This window comes from Bacillus rossius, chromosome 2, assembly GCF_032445375.1.
Source record: "Bacillus rossius redtenbacheri isolate Brsri chromosome 2, Brsri_v3, whole genome shotgun sequence".
NCBI lineage: Eukaryota > Metazoa > Arthropoda > Insecta > Phasmatodea > Bacillidae > Bacillus > Bacillus rossius.
This window is the reverse complement of record NC_086331.1, coordinates 88,263,365-88,284,271: the sequence shown is the minus strand read 5'-3', so window position 1 is coordinate 88,284,271 and position 20,907 is coordinate 88,263,365. Positions and strand designations below refer to the sequence as shown.

General features: G+C 35.3%; 1 protein-coding gene across 25 annotated transcripts in view; it reads left to right on the top strand.

Annotated features, from left to right (window-relative positions):
• LOC134529441 (uncharacterized) overlaps positions 1–20,907 on the top strand; it is a 631,226-nt gene that overhangs the window by 446,096 nt on the left and 164,223 nt on the right. For 13 of the 25 annotated variants that reach the window (XR_010074599.1, XR_010074598.1, XR_010074597.1 and 10 more), the window contains one exon: positions 8,397–8,483. The exons of 1 other annotated variant lie outside the window; for it this stretch is intronic. The gene's annotated coding sequence lies outside the window, so the exon portion shown is untranslated. Of the gene's footprint in view, positions 1–8,396; positions 8,484–13,259; positions 13,514–20,907 lie in introns of all 25 variants that reach the window. 11 more of the 25 variants (XR_010074585.1, XR_010074601.1, XR_010074583.1 and 8 more) reach the window with 2 other exon arrangements.

Below are 20,907 nucleotides of genomic sequence, written 5' to 3'. Positions count from 1 at the left end.
TTTTAATAAAATAATTTCACAAGATCTGATGCTAAATATATAGCTCAAATATATTTTATTTTTTATTTTCTGGCCCAGGATCTCTGCGGATGCAACTGTACGCCTTGGAGGTAGGTAACTTGTCAGCCATACGTGACGCACACTGTGCGTGTGTTGCTGCGTATTCTTGACTCCAACCCAATACGCCGGCGCTGAAAAAAAACTCTGGCATTGCATTTTATTTCTGTACTTAGTGAGGTGCTTACCCATCGCCTCTTTACCTTAGCTTTGTGATTTTCTTTCATTTTGTTAAAACATTTTAATATTTTTAATTTTTACCTTCAATTTAATTACAGTTGGCTATCTGTTCCTTATGTCATGATTATTGTGATGATTTTTGTATTTTTTCGTTTACATAATTTAGGTGTTCGGGTTTAATTTTTTTACGTTTTCAACATGCAATTTTAGTTGTTCGATAAATTCCTTTTATTGTGGATTGATTATTCAATATTTGTTTTGGATTGCTTCAGTTTCATTTACCTACTGCTTAACAGTTTTTGTGTGATGTTGGCTTTAGACCACTATTGCTCGCCGTCGTGGGTTTTGTTTTGCACGATCGCCGCTAGAGCGCACTGAGGTGGCGCTGCGAGCGGGCGGTTTCTGAACTGTGTTGGTGCGCGCGCCGGCCACCAGCCGTGGCCTACACACATAGGCGTGCCCAGACATTTCTTTTAGGGGGGGGGGGGGCTGCTAAATTTTTAAATCAGAAGCGGGATTTAGAATATTAAATAGCTTAAATACATTCACTCATTGCCGTGTTTATATTTTTGTGCAGTATCAACGAGATATGTTTACTAGTTAATATTTATATCCGTATAATTTTAACAATCTTGAAAATATGTTTTTTTTTTTTCATAGATAATGTTTAAAGGGTACTTACACATTTTTCCCCCTCGAATTTTCCAATAGCTTGGACCAGATCTACCTTGAAATGAACATATTTTTAGTGAATGCAAACACAGCAATTCAGACATCAGAACTTTAACAAACCTCATAACATATTTTTTTTTGCTTGGCCATTTTAAGGGACCTCGTGTTTTAAATAAACTAAGGCGGCTGTATTTCCAGAACGATAAAATGTTTAAAAATATTGTTAATTAGCACGTTGCAACACTGAAAAACAGTTTGAGTGTCACAGTGCCAGGAATATACGAATATTAACGAACGCATTAGAGAAAATGCCGATCTGAGTGATTACATTAGGGGGGGGGGGGGGGGCATGGCCCATCTGGCCCGCCCTGTAGGCACGCCTATGCCTACACAAGCACGCACCTCAGCGTCCGGTCTGATTACTGGACACTTTTGGCCCACCCTCTTTGGCAGGACAGAAGTATGTGCAGTTTTTTGTTTTGTTTCGTGTTTCCTCAGACGTTTATCGTAATGCAAGATAGTTGAAAAAGTTTGCGTAACATGTCCTGGAGGACAGAACTCGCGATTATGTAGGCAGGAGGGACGTGCAATTTGACCGCCACACAGCACGCTGCCATTGGGCATGGCTGCTCGGCACTCGCTCAGCTGCGATTTCGTACATGACCTTGAACGTGGCCAGTGAAGGAACGTACGAGAGTAAAATAAAGATGACTGGTTAGGACATGTTTATTCAACTTTTGAAAATTTTGTAGCGCGAAGTTTTTGCTGCAGGTTTATCTGCAGGCAGTGATCAATGATTAACCATTTGGTTTTGCGCTCCGGTCCTAGCGAAATTTCAAGTGTAACTTTTTTTTTTTGACGAGCCTTCAAACTTTTGTTAGACACATGTCAGCCCTCAACATAGTTAAGAAGTTGCTAGCTTATTCGTCCGACGTCTGCAGTGAGAGACTTAACGTTTGACATTCAAGCTGTTCAAGCTGCGTTTACGTTTTTACGTCTGGTCCATACGTAAGACACGTTACGAGCCGTATACACGGAATTAACTTTAGCGCGTTTCTTTGTCGCAACGTGAAACAAACTTCGAACGCTTCCAGGCGGCCAAGTTGGTGAAAATTTTGACACTTGTGTTTTTGTCTGATTCTAAAATATTTTTGACATACTTGTATCACGTGTCTTCTTTATCACAGACAGTATATGCTAAAGGAATTTAGGTGTAGGTAATTATTTTAATGTTTAATTATGATTCAACTTGGCTATGTAAGCTGTATGGCGTGCCATTTTATTTTGGTTGCTGAATAGGTTTTTTGGTAATTTGCCTAAAGGAGAAAAGATGGACGTATATTTTATATAACCTCGTGTATGTTTGTTGGAGATACGTATTTCAGCATTTGGGCAACCTCACGATAAAGCCGTGTGATTATTCTGCCATTGGAATATGTGTGCTCCTTTAATAATCTTTTGTTCGCAATTCATTTGCATTACCTTTTTAGTTTTTAATACTCTGCTCTTTTTCTAGGCTCAAGTTAAAGACTATTAAGATTTTTTGAAAATATATGTAATGAAAATATGTTCTGCTCGGCCATTAGGGTTGATGATTTTGTTTTAAAAGCCTTTGAATATATTTTGAATTTGACTTCATTCTTGCAATTTTAATCTGTAGTTGTTTTAATTTAAAAAAAAAAACAGGAGCCACAGTAAGAATATTTTCAACAATTTAGCTAAAAAAATTCAATAACTACTTTTTTGTCTTGGAGCTCAGCTTCACTCAACTAATTGCAATTTCACGTTTCAAATAAGGACTGGATGAAAACTAAAAACTTATATTTTCAGGGAAATGCTCAAGCAGAATGAATTTGTAAGTAATTTCTTTCTTTCAAACTATGCTTTGAAAATTAAAAACGTTTTTAGTCTCTAGGGTTCCCTCAATGTTTCTTTAAAATCTAGGCGGTTGTACCAATAAAAAACGCCTATTAAATTATTCTATGCGTCTGTTCGTATCCACCAGTTATATCATTTAGTTGATAATTAAAAGGCAGGATTTTAAAACTCATTTAGTACATGATAAAAAGTATAAACATTTTTTATACAAATTGGCTTAGTAAAATATTTATAGCAATCATTTATTCAAATAGAATGTGCTTTTTTAACTGTTTAATACATGTGTAACCTTAAAATTTATTTAAAAACTCAGGCTATCGTAAAAATATATTTTTAATCCGACATAACATATGTAATTCAAGCATAAAATAAGGCATTGTGTTATTAAATAATATTCATGACATATTGTTTACTATAGGAGAATATTTAAAAACTACTTATACCAAATGTCTGTTAAATTATTCAGCAAAGTGTTAAATGTGTTGAAAGAAGCTACATCGTTCCGAACGTTTTACCTCGAAACGCAGTAAGTCAAGGTAGTGAATATTTATGTTTTGAATGAACTGCAAACACATGTTCACTCACACTGCTAGCAAAATTCACGCACAATACAAGCATATGTTCAAGCATACTCCAAGCACATGTTCACGTACACTGCAAGAACATGTTCACGCACACTTCAAGCACATGTCCACGAAGACTGAAATAAAAACATGTTCACGAACTCAGCATAACATGTTCACGCAGACTGAAAGTACATTTCACGTACACTACAAACGCATGTTCACGCACACTACAAACACATTTCACGCTCATGTTCACGCACCCTTCCAGAACATGATCATGTAAACTGCAAACAAATGTTAATGCACACTGCAAAGCACATGTTCATGCACACCGCAAGTGAATGTTCACGCACACTGCAAGCACATGTTCACGCACACTGCAATCACATGTTCATACTCCCTGCAAGCGCTTGTTCACGCACCCTGCAAGAACATGAGCACGTACCCTGCAAGCACATCCGCACGCACACTGCAATCACATGTTCACGTAATCTGCAAGCACGCGTTCACGCACTCTGCAAGCACGTGTTCACGCACCCTGCAAGTATACATAACGCACCCTGCAAACACATGTTTACGCACTCTTGCAAGCACATGTGTGGACATTGGCCTGTGGCTAACCGGAATTTTGAGCGTTAAGTTGTTGTGTACGGATGATGTGACTGCATATCTTAGTGACCTTTCAGCAAAAATACTTTTTCCATATTCAACGCATGTACACCAAGAGATTCGAGTGGCAAATTTTTATCATTTATTAAAAAAAATTTGCGAGAATACTTGAATTGATATTGCAGGTGAATATATGATTTGAATTTTTATCCTCGTGGACTCTTCATGACAGAGGCTGTATGCAGCATGTAAAATAATTATGATAGTAATAACTTGAGAACCGCTCATTTTTCTACGTGATAGCGTAGTTTTCTGACTGGGTTGTAACAGACGTTGTAACAAAAGTCTGGAAGTTTCAAGATAATGCGTCTCGTCCAAGGTCGGGTTGTTTGGTCTGGTGGTGTGAGGGGGAAACGCATTAGCGCTGTAGGTTGGAGCATGATTGGGGAGACGGGGGGGCACGAATTCAAACGCTTGCGGGCGTGCCAGGGGCAGGAGTTACCACTGAGGATACGATGTCTCAAAGACATCCGGCGCCGCGCTGCGCGCACAAAGGGAACCAGACCGCCCGGACGAACACCTGGTACGTCGCCACTGTCGCACCCCGAGCTGAACGACTTGGCCCTCGTATCAAAATTTCACTTTCTTTTTGGCTGGTTTCTATCGTGATGCAGTGCTCATTTTGTGTCGTCATTACCATTCTAAACAATAGACCATATACTTACGAAATAAAATTTCTGCGGTAGAGTACCTAACCTCAGTATTATTGATTATGTTAAAAGTTAAGTTGACAAGCAAAAAAAATAATTGATAATCTGCAGGCGGAGAGCAAAACTTATAAAAACAGTTTAAGCTGGACCGTTAGGCGGAAATATTTCTCGGAGTTGTTTAATGAGTAAAAAACATAATCATCAAACACGTTTTAGTTTAATGCAAAAGCCGGAATTACAATAGCCCGTCGCCTCCGTCCGACATCCGTCCGTCCGTCACTCTTTCGTCCAACAACGCGACGTAGGTGGCTAAGCGATCTAAAACGCCACTTCCACCAGTCCGCCAAAATGTTTTCCAAAACAATTGCTTTCAAAAATCCATGATTTTTTTTTCCGGTGATTTATATAGACGTTGTTTGCTATTTATGTCGTGTTACTTAGGTGTTGTGTTGACAAAACCACGTAATAATTCAGAGTCGTGATTGAATTGTTTTGAGGTCAGTTTTACAACCACAATGTTATTATGCAAGACATCTGAACGGACAATTATAAACTCTACAGGCCCGTATTTTGGTAATCATTTTTTTGTCGCTGCGCCAATCACTGCTCGGAAATTACTTGCATAAAAAGACAAATGTATTTACCTATCCGCAACGGAAATATATTTCCTAAACACCTGGTCATATGGAGCTGCCACTGGCGTCACTTTCATTTCCAGCCAAGCCCCACATACACTGTGCATCCGGACGAGATCGGTGATGAGTGGCCAACCGCCCCTTGTTAGTCTTAAATAATTTATTTAAGCTCTTTCTTTTGCCTTGGAATTTTTAACATATTTTTACGAAAATAAAACCTCAAAAACATTAAAAAAACTAGTACGGATCACACAGCAAAATCTGAACTGCTAGGAATCTCACTATAAATATTCCAGAAATCTCACACGAAATTATTAAATTAGGCTGGCTCTCTGGTATTCAAATAAGTTTACATAAATGTGTTCATAATGCAAACGAGCTTGCATTTTTTTCTGCATTACTATATGAGTAGAGGCAAGATTATATGGTGAATAGCGATAAAATCGAAATACGGCAACATTAAGTCAACACACCGCCAAACACCGAAATGAAAGTCAATAACACCGCGTAACGCTGAAATGCAGCTAAATTCACCTCAATTACCTCCTTTTAGCTATTAAAATATACAATTCATTTCATAAATCTTTGTTTTAGATTTTTATTCAAAACCTAAAATGTTATGCACGAAGTAAAAAAACGTTAGTTTCTATGTATGGTTTTTTCAAAGTAAAGTAAATAAAAGCAGTCTATAGCTGATTATATATTATAATCATGGGTAAATACCCATAGAAAAAAAATTACATAAAACGTTCATGTATACATATTTTAGGCTTTTAAAATTGCACACACATATATATCTTACTATTAAATGTTTTGGTTGCCTAATTTCGTTTAACTTACTTTCATTGATATATTATGAAATAGTATTGTTTTTCGTGTACTCATATGAAGTGTCTTTCCACGAATTTTTGAAAAGAAATTCTCAATGTAATTGTGCTGATATGCACTTATTATTACGCGTTTTTTAATTTAATTACGATAAAGACGATATCCCCAATGTTTAATGACGAAATTTGCCTTATAATAACATTATAAAATATTGTCTCAATTATGAGTAATGTAATAATAATATTGTAATATCGCTGTACGGGCAGTAAGGGGTGGAAAGTAGGATTTGAAGAGCCTGCCGCTACGTGTTTGGTTTTCAGGTTCTCCCTTCAGCTTTCTTCTTCTTCTTTCCTTCCCCCTCCCGCGTTGACTCCTTCCCCTCCGCGCATGCGCACTGGGTTGTAGACAGTTGGAATTATGATTGCTGCATGATAAAGCCTTCTCCTTCGTCGAGCTCTTGGCCAGGAATGTTGTTATATTTTAAGAATAGGTGACGGTCGCTGAACTGGTGTGTGGGCAACACTAGTGTGAGTAGTGGTCGCGATGGTTTTTAATTAGTATTTAATTAGTTAATGTTTCTGAGCCCTTTGCAATGTTGACTCGGACAGAGCCTGCTCGCGTTTCAGTTTGAGTCTGCATAGTTGTTATATTCATGTAATCGCACTCTACTTATCTTGTAAATGCATAAATGTATTAAGAAGTATGGTAGTGAGATCGCAGCACGACTTGAGTTCCAAACGTGTCTTGTTCGTGCGGTAACTATCTCCGATGCGTAAATACGCGCGAGGGTATTGCGATAAAGTAATTTGCTGTAGCTACAATATTGTGTAAGTTACGTTAGAGAAAACGCCTTTAATAAGTTTGAGCACTCCAGTTTGCTCACCCCTGGCAGTTTTCAGCTCGCAGTTGAATGCCGGGTGGCATAGTACGTTTAATATGTTTACGCGACATGATTTGTAATGATCTGATTTTGATTTTAAATTGGTATGTGAATTGTTCTCTAGTCTTTAGGTTTGAGATGGTGTTGGAGTAGTGAGATTATGATTTCGTTTACTTGAAGAATTTTTGGGAAGTATAAACGTGGTTCAGTTTTGTAAGTAGCGGTATGGAGATAGTCGCAAAATGTGTTCAGTGTACAATGGTCGAAAATAGTGTAGGAAAGCAATGACCTTGAACTTGAGGGGCGTACTGCTCGTTAAATTTGTCAGGCTTAGTCGTCCTTAGGAATTTGCAATATTGTTAAGAGTTATAAATGTTCTTGTTTTGTATAAAATAGAGAACTGTGAGTTATGTTTGTTCAATCATACGGAGACACGATTGGCTTTGAATGTAACGAAAACGTTTATAATTGACAAAGTCAGACACATAGAACGGAGCTTGTTGAAGGTTTACAACTATATAATTTGTGTTAGAAACAAAATATTGAAATTGCTGTTCTTTTCTTAAGCCTGTGATGTCGTAAAGTTTCTTGTATAAAGCCAGGAGCTTGATATACTTATAAGCATATGTTATAAAGTATGTTTTGTTGTTTGATACATATTTAAAGAATATTAAACTGAAATGTAAGTTAATGGTTGTTTATCCTTGAAAATAAACACTCCAGGGTAACAGCTATCATATCTTCTAACTTTTTAATTTGTAATCACTGCGTGACCCCCAGGTTACGCATTGGGTACAGCTCAGCAGAATGGCAATGATAATGCGCTAATGTATGTCGTATTGACTTCGACGATCTAAGATAAGAAACATTATTTAAACATACGCTAATATTTGCTATTTAATTGTCGTTATTTCAAATTTCGTAAGAATTTTCATGTTTTAACTGCGTCTATTTTTTATATGTGCTTGAATGTATCTTCATGTGTGTCTGTGTGTTGTTGTCTGTCTCTTGAATGTGTTAATTGGGACAAGACCCAGTTATTGACAGTAACATCATTCGCCTTCCTTCAAAAAGATTCGGGTGTCATTCCCGGCGGTATCAGATCTGAAATGGTCGCAAATAGGAAACATGGCGGATGTTGCAGCTGGCCGATGGATTTGCCTGGAGCACTGACGTTTCAGCCACGAATGCGTTCAAGTGCTTTTCCATATCTTGTTTTCACATTTCAGCTATTTATGGTGATCTAATGACATCCATGTCAATCAGACGTTGTACCCCTGTTCACTCTCTGTGTGGTCTGTGTTTGTGCAAAACTGCTCAGTTTAGACAGTTTTGATTGAAATTGAGATTATGTGTATACAAATATGCCATTTATTTACAGTGCACTCCCAGATTAAGCAAGACAATGAAAAAAGATAATAAGTAATCCCTGATTTTACCTGTGGGCCAACCATCGATGAATATAAAGGTGAGTTCATATCTTGTATGTTTTACATAGTTTAAATTGAAAGTTTTTTCCTCTACCCCCCAAAAAACTGAATGAAATATTGTTTTGTATTAAGGGCTTTCGGAATTCTTAATGGGACACGACTTTAAGGTATGCCACATGTGGGACTCGGGCCCACTCCCGCCTATTTGTCAGGTATTCCTACACCACTGACACGGGCTAAGACAACTGTATGAAAACATCGTCTTAGTGATTTTCTTAGTATTAGATGGAAACGTATTTTAAAATATATATTGTGGACAGCACAACAAAATTAAAAGAGATAATGCTTTTGTTAACAATGAGAAGAACTATAGCTGCCAATATCAAATACATCTAGTGGAATGATATTTGTTTGTGTCGAGCGTGTTTTTTTTCCCTTCAGACAACGAATTTCATACTGTTCCAAACAAATCTGTGTTCCTTTACCTAAACCAAGTATGTAAAAAATAAATTTTTGCCCAAATATTATTTGATTTTGTTAACACATTGCCAAGTAGGTATATATAGAAGGCTCAACTTTTTTATAAATTAGCTCCTAAGCGTTTTTTTGGATGAATATTACTGTATTATTAGTAAACAAATATTTTTTGTTTTGACAAACTTGATAGTTGGATTAGTACATACCTAATTAGAATAGTTTATTTCAGAAACTAAATAAGTAACTATTTTCACTGTTTTGAGTTAAGCATGAATTCAACTTCCGTAGATGTAGGCGCATAAGTTGGAACAAAGGTATACGGCAGCCCATTACTTGGAGCTTTAGATGGTAAAGAAAATCATCCTTTGCTGCGGATACAACATAAGCCAAAGAGTTTGGTTGTTTCTGCACTAAACGATTAGTACAAAATTACCTTCATCTACGATAACAACTGTCGTGGATAGCAACCCATGAGCAATGATTGAATGTTTTGGTGTTTCGAGAGGTTATGTTATTTTTAAGCCTGGAGTGTTTGGTTAATGTTTTTGAAATTGGTATGATGTTGTTTGTTGTTTTAAGAAACTTTACAGACTTAAAATTGATTCTAATAATAAAGTAATGCTTTTTCTTGATAGTAAAAAAAACAGGAAGCAAGGAATAAGAAATGAATGTGATTATAAACGAAATGACATACACAGAGTGTCATTAGTAATATGTAATTGGGGTGTTTTAAAGAAAGATATTTCAATTTTTTTTACTAAGATTTGTAAAAGTGGCCAACGCAAGTGGGACAAAAACTATACTGAAGGAACTCTGTAAAATTGTAAAAAAAAATTGAGTTTGTATGAAATTTAAGTACAGCATTAACATTATTTTGTGTGAAATTTCTTGATTTTTGCATCACAAATAGCAATAAGGTTATATATGTTGTGTTTTTTAAATTTTATTTTAAATAAATATAGATGAAATAGTTATTAGGGAACATGTCTTTACTTCAGAAACAACAAAATTCAATAGTATTTATTAATTTAAGAAGGCAACCTTGTATTATTCTTTTTTTCCTCCACAAGCAAAGATAAATTTCAAGTAGGAACAAGACAAGGTCTTACATAAATAATGTGTAAAAATTTAAATAGAACAATTACGAATGTATTGATAGGTTTTGTGCTTCATAAAAATCCTGATTTTTATGAAGCACAAGCGACCTATGCTGTTTATAAAATAAGTTAATGTCCACTGTTAACAATATGAGATTGTTTCGCCAAACTGTAATATCCGGAAGTCAGATTCGTGGTGAGGCTCCTGAAGCTAGTGACAGTAAATAAATAACCATAACTTAAATGTGTTTATCGCTTCAATAGATGTAGGGAAACGTTTTTGTTTCCTTTGATCTATACAGAAAAGTCTAATATTTATGAAGGTCTTTAAAGTTGACACTATTAAGCCACAATATTTTATTCAAATAAGTGCAATGAGTTTGATTGTCTTCAGAAATTAAAACACTCTTAGATTATTTCTTAAATATAATTAAGTAGTTACGTGAAGGTGTCTGGTGGATAAGAGTGTGTATATATATATTACATTTAGGAAATCAATTCTGTATTAGCATACCTGCGATACACTAAATTGGTTTGAACAATGGCAACGAAACCATTTCAATTTAAAACAAAGGAAGTTTATAAATCTCCGAAAAGGACATGATATAAAATAATATACAGCATGGCTGCAATAGATCAGACGGTATGGCGACAGTCAGCAAATATATATTTCAGAAAAAACAGCTCAGGAAATCACCTTCCTGCCTGCCTGTTTGTTTTCACGTATGTGTGTCCCTCCATTTTAACATTACTCCCGGTTGGCCTCTTTCAATATTTGAATATTTCTTATTTTCTGGATTTCACGTTTCTATATTAAGTAATTTTTTTCAAACAATCGCAATTTACTTAGGCTCTAAATAAAGTTCTATATTAATATCCAAAATTAGCATGGCATCAAATAATTCATAAAAAAACTTTATATTTAAGTTATCTAAAATATTTTCAAAATTTTTTAAATAAATACTCATTTTGATTTGATAATTTTATATTGTGTTTACATATCCTTATATTTATTTTTTGAAATCAAATGTATGTTTTAATAACATAGATTTTTTATATAAAAAATAATTTTCTGAAACAATTTTACAATTCTTTAGCCCCGAATTAAATATTGTTAAATATTTCTAAAAATGTATCACAAACAAAAATTTCGACCTTACTCCTTTAAAAAAAAACTTATTTTTTATAGAGGACTTAAATTTTTTTAAATTGTAGTTCTTATTAGTGATTTATGGTGAAAATCGGTTAGCATCTACTATCACTTTACTTTGGCCTAATTACGTTATCAGCAATATGTTTAAGAATATGAATAGCACCGTAAATTTAATTCATTTTGAGAGTTGATTAAAAAATTCAATATTTTAAAAGAATGATCGAGCTGAAATATTTATCCGGTATTCATTGTATTTAAACATATTTGTTCAAATACGTTATCAAAACACTTATCGACTGATATTTATATATTTAATATGGTCTTCAATTTTTCTAAATAAAAATGAAGATAATTGTTTCAAACACTAGTACTTCCTTAAGCCCTAAATAAATTAAATAAATTAAATTTAAAAGTGTGTATCTCTTCAATTTTTTGTTTCTGTTGCTATTTAGAGAAAATATTTATGAAGGCCTTAAAAATCGAAACTATTAAGTCACACTATTTTACTAAAATTAGTCTAATTAATGACTTTGATTTAAGAAATATAGTCACGTTTAGATTATTTCTAAAATAAAATCAAATATATTTGTGACTGGTGGATAAGCATCATGATAAATTCATTAAATTAAACAATATCCACTTCCTCCAGAATTGTTTTGGACATAATAAAAGTAAAAATAATACCCAAAAGAATTATTATTGATTGTCTACATATAAGAAAACATTTTAGCAATTTTAAATCTTAAAGTGCCATAAATTTCTTTCAAACGCTTATCAATAAAACGTTTTCAAAATGTTTGTTGTTTGACAATTGTTACATCCTTTCCACTTTTTTTAGCTATGAATTTAATTTTTATTCCATTGTTTGAAATTTTTTTGTTTTCCAATGGCTTGGTAACGTTTTAATTCAATGCGGCTTTTAGGTAGAAAAAATTGATAACTTTATTTTTAAATAGTTTAGTGCAGTACTATTAGTAATGCTTGCATATGTTTCTTATGATTCTTTTGGTGTTTGCGATAGTAGGCAACTGTATCTGACGTTAAAGCAAGCATATAGAATTTTAAATTTTTTAAAAATCTTCTTCTCTATGCCCTTCTTAGCTAGCTGAGCGTCCACACACACAGACACACACACATTTCGATGCAGCTCAGTGCAATATTCCAAGCACCTCTCTCAGCATAAATGTTGTATTTGCGTGGCAGTTTCGGTGCTCACTTGCCACTGAATTAGCGCTGTCTCCACTGCGCTTGTTCTGCTAGCCGCCCCGCTCCGTATCGCAACTGCTGGGCAGGACGCGTCGCCGCTTTTTCTACCGATTTGGATGTTTGTCATTCAGTTGTAGACCCCCATTCATCATATAATATGAACGTCAGTTATTCGAATTTTATCAAAAATTTAAAAATTTCCAAGATGAATCCACGAAACCATCGTCGAAATTTAACTTCCAGCTGTTATGAAAACGTTGTTTAAAAGAGTTTATTTTTCTCAAGGGGCTATTGCAAACCTGCCACCCCCATACCCCTACAACAACGTTGGTCCGTAAGTAAGGGGGGAGCATTAGGGCCCCGCAAAGACTCAGTGCTGACACTGCGACCGCTTGCTTCTGGCCTGCGACCAGGAAATCAGTCTTGTGTTTTGTAACTCGACCCGATTTCATGTGTTCTCAAAAGTAGTAGTACAGGTGGTACTAATATCGCAATCGTCACTTGTTTGAGGACACTGAAATGCAAATAAAGTTGTTCACACCACTTTGGGCAGAAAAACCGTGGCAGAATGATACGCAGATCATTGGTACTTCTTATCAGAACTGTCAAATTTTGAGACAAGTCACGTGAAAATGATTAAACTGTTAACCAGCCTTCGGCCCCGGATCGAAGGTTTGTTTATAGAATCGGCTGACCTTATCTGTTTTAAACACTGCATACGTTTTAATTCTGCCGATTAGCAACATTTCGTTAAATAAGGGGAGGGGGGGCTTTACTTTTCTTTTTCCTGTTAGATTAAAATATCCTGTGCAAAGGAATTTAAAGTTAGTACTTTGTCAAAACATTCAGATAAAATGCTAACAATTATCAGCCCATTATAGGGAAACGGTTTTGTAGGATGAGAACTAATGAAGAGTGAAGAGATCTCTGCACAGAAGCACATACAAGACTACTCGATGGGCCCGACATGTCCTAAGGAGCGACGAGGACTCGACATAGAAATGTTGCAGAAGGACTTGCGAGGGTCAGGACCGCTGGAGAGACCTCTGTTGCTGAAGTGCCATGTCACCGCAGATCCGACGAGCGACCGATACAGGCGATTTCAAAACCGTCTTAGGTTCGAGTGGCCGTCTAGGTATGTAGACTTTCAAACTATAACGACTCTGATCTAATGACTTAAGTCACGTTTAGATTTTATTTATTTTTAAACAACATTAAGTGTTGAGGTTACTGGTGGATAAATACGATTATTACTTTAATTAAACAATCTTCAATTTCACCAAGATTATTTTATACATAAAAATATTAAAAATAACGTGACAAAAAGTTTTTATTTTTTAATATCTACCTATACCAAAACATGGTAACAATTATAAAGTATTTGAACCATTTTACATATTATAGTTCTATACATTTCTTTCAACCGCTTATCGATAAAACGTTTTAAAAATGTTTGGTGTTTGTCACTTGTCATATCCGTTTCATTTTCATAAGAAATTATATTCCAATCTTTTTGTAATGCCCCATGATTAAAATTTGTTTAACATAAATGCAATATTAATGTTATAATTCAATGAGCTCTCTAAATTAAAAGAATAAACAATTTAATTACCCACGTAACAAATCTCGCAAACATTTGTGAGTTAGCTAGGTATACGTTTTGAGACACTTGCACCGCCTGCTAGCATGAAGACATCACTGTCTTGTTTAAGCCATTCCAAATACAAAATGATAATTCTCATAAGGAATTAATGTTGCGGTATCATATGCTTAGGAAACTATCTGTCCAATTAGGTTTTTTTACATAAATCTTTCATATAAATAAGTAACAATATTGAGCCAATAGTATACTGCCCTGTGGAACTCCTACATTTATGTTCAGATAGTCTCATATTTTATTATTTATTTACATTCTCTGAACCCTGCCCTAAAAAAAGGTTTACACCATGTGTTTTATAGACCCCTTATACCTAACTTTTTCTCATTTATCTAGCAGTATTTTGGGTGAAACTGCATCAAAAGCCTTAGCAAAATCCAACTGAACATCAATTCATGTTTTATCTTGTATTTGTTTATATATGTATAAATGTAAAGTGTGGTGGTATATATATACCACCACTAATTAAATTTAGTTATTTAAGCAACTTTGAGCACATCAATAGATCACAAGTTTTTGAAGAAGAGCTCACAGAGAGGAATGAATAAATAGCCTACACCAGTACTCGTGCAGAAATTCCACAAAGTTAAAACCAGTGTAAAACCACGATATACGAAGTGCTAAAAAACTTTTCTTGTGACACAAAGGTCTTCTTCACTTTTCGTTTAGACTCTTAACAAAAGCATGGCAAAGAGGGGGAGCATTTGTTGTTGGGATGTCGCATCTTGAAACTTTGCCAAAATAATGAGCAGGATGGGTCGAAAAATACTAACAATTTATTTTCCAGCTGCTATAGTGCGGGAAAGTTGTGTCGTATAACAAGAATGAAATGAAGTAAATTATTTTTGAAATGTGATAATATTTCGGTAGCGCGTCGTATTAAAAGTTTATAGAAATTAACGCATTAAACATAAAAAAAAAAGTTATTTTTTTCCCACCCTAATAATTATGCTTCGGAACTATTGTGCGCTTAGACGAAACAAAAATTTTAGCAACTTTCGTTTAGATTTTACCTTTCCGAGAGTTTTAATTTTTAGCTTCTCTCGTAGTCTGCCACTAGATTTCAATAGATAGCTACCATGCTGATTGAAAACAACTGATTTAAAAAGTTGCCCCTTTGAAATGCTATTTTAAGAGCATTTTAAAATGACTTACTGTCTAGATCAAGTACTTCGTGATCACTACTCGACTGTCCCTTTCGTTACGTCTATACGCAGATAATATGGTGACACTAAAAACTAGTTTCCCCTCAACATAATTTTAAAAATAAAATAGAAGCCTCTGATTTAACAAAAGGGAAAGCAAGGAAATGCATCTGCGTGTTTTATTACCAGATTTTGGTTTATAAAGTATGTCCCATAACTCAGTGTTAAACCGAGAAAAGTTGATAGGCCAATGAATCAGGGTTCTGAATCACCAAAATAAAAAAAATAGTCGTAATTTTCGAGTTGCAGGCATTTTTCGAAAGTTTTATAATCCCCACCCTGCACTAAATTATTAGATAGTACTATCACCAATAATTTTTGCCACGCAATTGTTTATAACACTATTATTGATAACAATTTCAAAATAATATCAAGCATGTAATACTTTTGGAGGGGGAAATACTTTTTCTCGACTTATACAGAAACCGGTTATTTAACTATTTACGCAGAGAAAAAATACTTCGATAATTTAGAAGGTTATATTCTTTAATTAATTATATTTTTAAATAACTTGCTAAGTTAGCAAATATTTGTTAGTATGATAAGTTATATTTACCCGATTAAATTTTTTTGCCATATAAATAATGTTTCTTTAAATGTTCAATATGTTTGATTTTATTTTGAATTGGTATTAATAGTAGGGTTATTTACGATTGCGCAGAAAACAATTTTAGTCACAGTATCTAATAATTTGGTGCAAGATGGGGATTTAAAAACATTTGAAAAAAATGCCTATAACTTGATAACGACACTTTTATGAATTTTTTTTAAAATTTAGAACCGTGATTTTTTCGCGTATTAACTTTTCTCCTTGACTATGAATTATGGAACACTCTGCACAAGAACTAATGACCTAAGCTACAGAATTGTTAATATATATTTGCAAGCATCACATATAGTTAAGCATAATAAAAACGTGTTAAATTTAATTTAATTCAGAACCTTACGTCTGCCGAAATAAAATGCTGCATTTTATATTTTGAGAAAAAAATATTTACCTTATTTCTTCTTTAGGTGAATATTAAATGAGTAGACCTGAGTTACCTTTGATTCCGCCATACATTTAAAACTTCAAAAAAGGGCATTAAAATATTTTATTTGTTTTTTCCTAACAGATATTTTTATTTCGTAAACCATCCTATAACGCAATATAATGTATATTTTTCACATACAAATTGTAAATATTTTTATAGTAGTCATAAAGCATGTCCATACACATGCACTTGATATTATACAAATCACAAAATTATAACATTACCTACCTGAAGGATTTTGTCATGTTGTTCGTAAGCCTAATTTATCCTTTATTTAACTAACGAAAACAAAAACGTTTCTAAGGAAATCAATCACTACTTAAAGGATTTATTGACTGAAACGTCAAAGAACTTAAATAACTTTAACGAACAAAATGCACTGACATTTTGAGAAATTTAAATTTTTAGATCTTATACATGGTATATTGCAGTATCAAAATTTTTAGGTAGAGCTAGAGGTTCACAATATTTATAAAAATGCACATAAATTTATCTAATTTTCTCAATACAGTTTTGTTTGGATCCTTATGATAGCGATTTTTTTAATATATATTATAATGTTTAAGGTACCTTAATCCTAAGATTTCATAAAGTTAAGAACAGGTTAATGAATAATGGTTTACACAATTTTAGAAAAAGGTTTTTGTGTGTTTATTGATCTGTAAACATCTTAGCTCTCAGTATACGGCATTTGGTAGGAGTAATTTCGTGAATAGAACGGAAATGCGTAACAGTGGTGCGCCTGCGCGGAAGTCTCAGAAACCTCGGAAAGATGGAGGACCCGCGTACTTCATACGTATATGTGTGTATGTATGTATGTATGTATATATAAATAAATATATACACACACATATATATATATACATATATATATACATATATATATATACACATACATATATATATATATATATATATATATATATATATATATATAACACCATTCCCACGGAACGTCTGGAAAATAATTTTTCTCCTCGTGGTAGTACTTCAGGAAAAAAACATTTTTTAAATAGTAAAAACCTCCGGAAAACTAATTTTAATACTATAAAAACATATGCCCACATCACGTAACAAACTGTAACTTGCACATGTATTGGACATTCAAAGCACAACTATATCACAAAAACACACAAGACTTATCTGTGAAACGTAATTTCAACATTCGTTCCTAAACACTGTTAATAATAAAACTCTGATTAAATAAAGTATTCAATGTTAGTCTATTAAATACTTTTAGAATAATTTATTTTTTGTTTTGATGAACGTAAACATACCGTAATTTTAGGTTATGTTTGACAACGAACTTCAGAAAAGAAGCAACGATCAATGTTGCCAAGCGCCTTAAATTCGAAACAATACAAATACCGTTTTTAAGAAATTAACCAAAAGACGCCAACTTGGTTTCAAATATTTTATGTTAAATTTTTAAGATTTTATAGTTGGTCATCATGTATGATCAAAAGTAAACTACGGAAAATGAGAGTGAGTTCAAAGGTGGACAAAATAATTGTTTAAGGTAAATTATATTTCATAAAATCATCATAACTGCATCAAAACTGTTCCGAAACTACCAGAATCGAACAATATTAACCGACTTTGAGAAAAATTGTAGGAAAAAAATAAAAATTAGCCTAACCTAACCTGGGCTGGGTTCGGTTCATACAAAAGTATCGTAGCTGTTCCGAAACTATCTCCAGCGCATCAAGGCACTAACTTTACTTTTTGTTCTTTTAAGCTACACCAGCGGACGAACTGCATCATAATGTTCCAAAACTACGCGATGCGCAAAAAAAAGGCGCTGACTTTGAGAAAAATTGTAGGAAAGAAATAAAAATTAGCCTAACCTTACCTAGCTTGGTTTGGGTTCTGTTAGGTTAGGTTATTACCAACTTATTAAACAGAATTATATGTAGGTTTTAATAAAAGGAAACGTATTTATCATTATTCCATAAAATTAATACATGTTGTATATTTATCATGCTCGGCACTATTTTGAGGAATTATACGTTGAATTTCTTGTTTGAGTTTTGTCTTATAAGTGTATTTGCAACCCGAACAACACGAGAACACGTGAATTTGCTCGATATCAAGGTTACATGTTTACACATCTCTAGCGAGTATTGAAAGTCTCGCTCTCTTTTTAATTTTTTTAATTTTGTGCATTTTAAATATTTAAAAAAAATATATTTCCCAATACAAAACTATATCTTGTATTGAGCATTGTTTAATATGACATTATCTGAAATTAAAAAAATAGTAAAATATGTCAATTTGTTATGTTTTACAATTGATAAAATTAGATGTTACGAGTTCTCCGGTACCTTTTTACTCGCCATGGTGACGCAGTGTGGCTGTGGCAAGAACGCAGGATGGCCATGGCAAGTGCGCAGTGTGGCTGTGGCAAGTGTGCAGGATGGCCATGGCAAGTGCGCAGTGTGGCTGTGGCAAGTGTGCAGGATGGCCATGGCAAGTGCGCAGTGTGGCTGTGGCAAGTGTGCAGGATGGCCATGGCAAGTGCGCAGTGTGGCTGTGGCAAGTGTGCAGGATGGCCATGGCAAGTGCGCAGTGTGGCTGTGGCAAGTGTGCAGGATGGCCATGGCAAGTGCGCAGTGTGGCTGTGGCAAGTGTGCAGGATGGCCATGGCAAGTGCGCAGTGTGGCTGTGGCAAGTGTGCAGGATGGCCATGGCAAGTGCGCAGTGTGGCTGTGGCAAGTGTGCAGGATGGCCATGGCAAGTGCGCAGTGTGGCTGTGGCAAGTGTGCAGGATGGCCATGGCAAGTGCGCAGTGTGGCTGTGGCAAGTGTGCAGGATGGCCATGGCAAGTGCGCAGTGTGGCTGTGGCAAGTGTGCAGGATGGCCATGGCAAGTGCGCAGTGTGGCTGTGGCAAGTGTGCAGGATGGCCATGGCAAGTGCGCAGTGTGGCTGTGGCAAGTGTGCAGGATGGCCATGGCAAGTGCGCAGTGTGTGTGCGCAGTGTGTGTGCGCAGTGTGTGTGCGCACGGGGAAAGGCACGGCCGGCCCGACGAGCGAGCGGCCGCTCAGAAGAGACGCGGAGCAGCTGCTGCAGTTTCTCGGCCGCCTGAACCCGTAGATCCGAACTTGTGTGGCTTCGACCACAAGCTCGATTCTAAGGGTCTGGGTTGCCAAGCGCGCCCTCGCTGGCTCCTGCAGCCGCTCTGCCTGCCACCTGCGCCACCTGCGGGTTGCACAGTCGGTACCAGCGGGTTGCACCGTCGGTACCAGCGGGTTGCACCGTCGCGTTCCAGAACCTTCCTCAGTCGTAGCCAACTCTTTGCTGCTCCACCCTCGCCACATTTTGATGCAATAATTATTCAATTGTTTACCCATGTGTCTTGTCTCTTGAATCGCATACGATTGTAGGCAAAATGTAACAGCAAAACTCATAGCTTACAACTAAGAGGCAACACAATATGCTAAGAAAAATATTGTTTCTGTGAATGCAAGCTAAAATTTTATCAGTCTCTTCCGTGCGAGGTGGTGTAGTGGTTAAATACTTAGACTCTTATTCTGTAGGACGTTGATTTGGATCTATGTCGTGCTACACTCATATCTGTCGTAACATTTCCCCCCGGGACTTTTCAAGGAAAATGTATACATGATACCTTTACACAGGTAATAGGCCTTCCTCTGTTTTATTGATTGTGTTAAGTATCTTTGTATATATTTTCGATGTTTATTTGGCGTAAAGCTAAATAAAATAAATAAAAATCTATATTATAATAGTACGTTCTTAAAGAAAATCAGTGAAAATAAAAAAATGCGTATCGGTGAAATTCCCCTTAAAAACTGTGTGAAGAAATAAATGGACGTGCTGACATGGGGCCTGTTTATGTTCACTTGAAAACACATAGGCATATGTTAATATATATATAAATATATTTCCGTTTCTGTTTATATATATGTTTACCTAAACAAATAAGTGTATGTCAATCAAATGTGTCTACGTATGCGAATGGATAATTGTACAGGATTGAATACAAAATGGCCCAACAAACTTGGGTGTAAGTGGGACAGTAAAAGTGAGTAATACGTGTCGTTAACTGATGGCGTTAAACGCACATCAACGATGTAAAGGACGCCAGAAAAGTTCGTTGGGAGCTGCTGGAAGGTTCTCTGCGACTGAGAGGTGGGTAACTTGTCTTGTTCGCATGCCGACATATGAGAACCGTACGTGAGGAAGCACTGGGTGTCTACAATATTACAATGTCAGTCACTTTAGCCATCGTACAATCCGCCAGGGCATATGGCTTGATCTCACTTATCAAAATTTTTTGGCCGATTTCAGATTTTTGCTTTTATATATATATATATATATATATATTTAAATACCGAGACATACAAATAATATTTTGGGTACTTTTCAGCCCTAGAAACACAGAAAATGGATTTTTTGAGTAAACGAAAGGCTGTTAGTCAAAAATAAACTGTATGTAATTAATGCATGCCTTACCTTATATAAATAGCATATATCCGTAGGGAATGCCGTCAAACATGAGTACGTTATGAAAATGTAATAAAGCAACTTGGCCGATAGTGCCAAACCTGAAGCGCACCGACTGGCGCAAAAGTTGGGCTCTAAAGTATTTGAAATGCACGTTATTTTATGAA